Below are 4,957 nucleotides of genomic sequence, written 5' to 3'. Positions count from 1 at the left end.
ACACAATCAGTTATTTTGGGTAAACAAGAATAACTTCAAAGTCTATCGGTACAATTAGAGGCAAAGTATATATTATATTGGTCTATCCTAAGTACTCAAGCTACCTTTTATGGAAGATTCTTACCAGAGGATTCATGTTGCTTGTTGTGCTTGTGGCAGTCAGTGTGAGGAGGAGAGCTGACTGCAGCCTATATATAGGCGGAGGAAGCCTGTCTTTCCTGATTTTGGGACAATGGTCACGCCCACAAGCGGCAGCAGATAGGCCTACGCGCGGGAAGATTAGAGGTCGGGGAATACAGTTTCCTAGGATATAGGTATATATAGATGCATATATATATGTATGTATGTATATATTATATATATATAATTTAACCAAACTATATTTCATATCCCGATTCGCTAAATCAGTTGAAAATCACTTCCCTAGAAGATCGGAGTGTTTTTACATTGTAACGTCTGCGAGTCACATCCTTCAGTCCAGGAAACAGTAAGGTAAAGTTAGATCTCGGAAAACAGTTCCGCGTAGTTGTTATCACTGAAATCTGTGAGCAAAAATGTTGTACAGCCAGACAGATCTCCAGCACCTTTTGTTATTTATTTGTTATATATAAGAAATGCATTTTTAAGGAAACAGTCTAATTCTTAACCAATTAAATAAAATAAAATATAAGTAATGCATGAATCATTATCAAATACACATTCATGATATTGCTATATATATATACACATGTGTATATATACGTGTGTATATATATATGTGTGTGTGTGTGAGTGCGTATGTGCTTAAATATTAGTGCGCGAGTGTGTGTGCATACCTTGGCACCTTGCTCTACTCCAGTTGAGATTGAAGCTTGTAACCAGTAACTGGCACTTCTGTTGTCTCGCCGTTTTGCAGTGGCACTGGAGTGTCTTCTTAGGCCAGGCTTGGGCAAGGATGGTATGGAAGAGCAGCAGTTGCCAATGCAGTAGTTCCTCCTCACTATATGGGTGTTATATATACATATATGTGTTTGTGTAACATAACAAAGAGTGCGAACACTTGAACATACCAAAGGCGTTTTTCACTGTATTGTATATTCAAGGCTTCTTCATGCCATTTACCTGGATATGCTGAAGGGCATGGCCATCCCTTTCTGGAAGGGGGGAAAGGGGTTGTAGGGACTGGAGTAATTAATGAAACCTTACACTGCTCAGCACACCAGGTGAGGATCGAGCTCTCATCCTTCTGAGATGTATCAGAGACCACCCTACTGTGATACCAGAGACTGCACCTCGAGTCACTGTAGAGTGCTGTTGTGAGTTCTTTGTGGGATACTCGCAGCCTGGATGGACTTCAAGATGACATTCGACTCAATACAATGCTTATCAGTCTACGAGATCCTGAGACTTGGGGAATTATAGGAAATTTTGTTGGATTAAATGCAAGCCAGTATAATAATACTAAACGTGCCATAAAGTGTGATCTTTCTAGATTCTTTATGTGAATTCAAGGTACCCTCCAAAGCCAATGAAGAGCAAAGTTTGTAATATCAAAGTCACTAAACTTGACTTCTCTGGCAATACATATTATTGACTATATGTACAGTATATGTATAAAAAGCACAACACACACACGCGCATATATATATATATATATATATATATATATATATATGTGTGTGTGTGTGTGTGTGTATTATATGGATATATATGCATATATATTTATATTTATATATGTATACAGTATATACATATATATACACATGCACATATGTGTGGTACATACATATATGTGTGTATATGTATATGTGCAGACACACACACACACACACACATATATATATATATATACATATATGTGTATACATAGTTATATAAACATACATTCATATACATATGTGCATATATTTTTGTATATATATATGCATATATACTGGTAATACATATATGTATACATATGTGCATATACATGTGTATACATATATGTATACATATGTGCATATACATGTGTATACATATATGTATACATATGTGCATATACATGTGTATACATATATGTATACATATGTGCATATACATGTGTATACATATGTGCATATACATGTGTATACATATATGTATACATATGTGCATATACATGTATAAACATATATGTATACATATGTGCATATACATGTGTATACATATATGTATACATATGTGCATATACATGTGTATACATATGTACACATGCTCATATATACATGTACATATACATACGATATACACACGATATATATATATATACACATATATGTGTTTGTATGTGTTTATGTATATATACATATATGTATACATATGTGCATATACATGTGTATACATATGTGCATATACATGTGTATACATATATGTATACATATGTGCATATACATGTGTAAACATATATGTATACATATGTGCATATACATGTGTATACATATATGTATACATATGTGCATATACATGTGTATACATATGTACACATGCTCATATATACATGTACATATACATACGATATACACACGATATATATATATATACACATATATGTGTTTGTATGTGTTTATGTATATATACATATAAACAATCACATACACACATGTGCATATGTATATGTATATGTATATTTATTTATATTTATCGCACGCGTATGTGGATGTGTGTGCCTCTCTCTGTCTCTCGCTCTATCTATATATGCATATAAATACATATGTATATACTTGTTTATCTAACGGTATGTGGATATATGCATGCATTTAATAATAATAGTGATAACAATAATGGCAAAGATTTCCTTTTGTTTTTATCATGAATATTATCATTTGATTCTAATATAGTAAGGTAAAGCTGACATACAGTTTCTGGCTGTATTACATATCAGTTCACAAATTTTAGCGATAACATCTTCGCGGAAGTGTTTCCTAAGATTTAACTTGAACTTGGTGTCCCAGACTGACGGAAGTTTCTCGCAGACGTTACGGTATTATTGGCAAACTTTTCTGTCGAAAACTGTCCGATCTTGTAGGGAAGGGATTTTCAACTGATTTCTGGATACGATGTGCAGTTTGATCAAATTATCATTATCATAATTATCATTGTATATGCGAGAGTGCGTGTAACCTAGTAAAGTCAAACGTCATGCTGACCTCTCATCTACTTCCCGAAGGTAGACCTACCTGCTGCCCCTTGTGGGCGTGGCCATTATCCCGAAACAAGGAAGGACAAGCTTCCTCCGCCTATATAAAGGCTGCACTCAGCTCTTCTCCTCAAACTGACTGTCACAAGCACTAAAGGCAACATGAATCCTCTGGTAAGCATCTTCCATGGAAAATATTCTTACTCATGGTTTACGTATTTAGGATAGACCAATATATATATTTTTACCTCTGTATCAAGAAACTTTGAAGTTATTTAAGTATATCCCTAAATCAGAGATTGTGTCTTTCAGAACTTACTGGTGTTCTTTGCTGCGGGATGCATGGCTGTTCCTTCAAACCATGTGGTGCTTCCCCTGACTAGCGGCGTGCACTACACCACCTACAACGGGGCCGTTCCTCTGATTTCCACATCCCTGAGGACTGTCCCTGTGGCTCCTCCGGCCGTGGCTCCCCTCCCCATTGTTTACAACTCAGCTTTCGGCGCCCCTTCGGTTTACACTCAGGTTGCTGTTCCCGATGGATCGGGAACTGCAACCTACGGCCTCTTCAACCTTCAGCCTGTGCCTTCGTCAGGAGATATTCCTGAAGACTGCTCTGTGGTTAAAATCTTGGGCAAGGAATGGTTCATGGTTTGCAAGAATGATTAATTTTCATCCTTAGCTCCCATGGAATGTTATTTATTGATGAATAATATAAAAAGCATTTTGAAATGAATTAGTCTGAACAATATTCTTAAAAATGAGAAGAGGTCTTTTTCTGGCCGCTTCGGTACGTTTACTGAGGGAGGTGCCTTGTATGCAAGGTTTCATTGTTATTTATTCGTTATATATAAGAAATACACTTATAAATGAACTGAGTCTAATTCTTAAACCAATTAAAGAAAACAAAATCTAAGTAATGCACAAATCTTTATCAAATATACACACATGACATTGACATATATACATATATATATGCATATATTTGTATATATCTCTATATGTGTGTCACATAGTGTATTCTACACATGTTGAGGCTTATAACCGACAAATGGAACTTCTCATGTTGTGTCTGCGACTGGAGTGTCTTCTCTAGGGCCAGGCGTGGGCAAGGATGGTATGGAAGAGCAGCAGTTGCCCATGTAGTAGGTCTTCCATACTATATGGATGTTATATATATATATAGTAGTGTGTGTGTAACAAACTGTATATGTGGATATGTGTTTGTGTAACATATATACGCATATATGTGTTTAAGCATATGCATAAAACAACGGAGAGCGAGAACACTTGAATATACTAAAGGCGTTTTCACTGTGTTGCATCTTCAGGGTTTCGTGCCATTCACCTGGACCTGCTGAAGGGCATGGCGATTCCTTTCTGGAAGGGGAAAGGGGCTGTTGGGACTGCAGAAATTACTGAAACATTACACCACGCAAGGATCTCGCTCTACTCCTTGTGAGATGTATCAGAGACCACCGTACTGTGACACCAGAGAGCGGAGCAATCTGGATTCACTTTATTCCTAGCTAGTACACAATACACCATGTCCTTGCATCTCGAGTCACCGTAGAGTGCTGTTGTGAGTTCTTTGTGGGATACTCGTAGCCTGGATGGACTTCAAGATGGCATTCGACCCAATGCAATGCATATCGGTCTAGGAGATCCTGAGGCTTGAGGAATTCAACGGAATAAAGTTGGATTAACTGCAACCTCTATACTAATATTAAAAGTGCCATAAATTGCATTGAGGTCTCTCTAGACTCTATGTGAATTCAGGAGTTAAGCAGGGCTGTGTTCTTGCACCAACGTAATGGCTAAACG

This window comes from Penaeus chinensis, chromosome 13 (assembly GCF_019202785.1).
Source record: "Penaeus chinensis breed Huanghai No. 1 chromosome 13, ASM1920278v2, whole genome shotgun sequence".
NCBI classification, from domain to species: domain Eukaryota; kingdom Metazoa; phylum Arthropoda; class Malacostraca; order Decapoda; family Penaeidae; genus Penaeus; species Penaeus chinensis.
The sequence above is the reverse complement of the archived record's forward strand: the minus strand, read 5'-3'. Positions refer to the sequence as shown.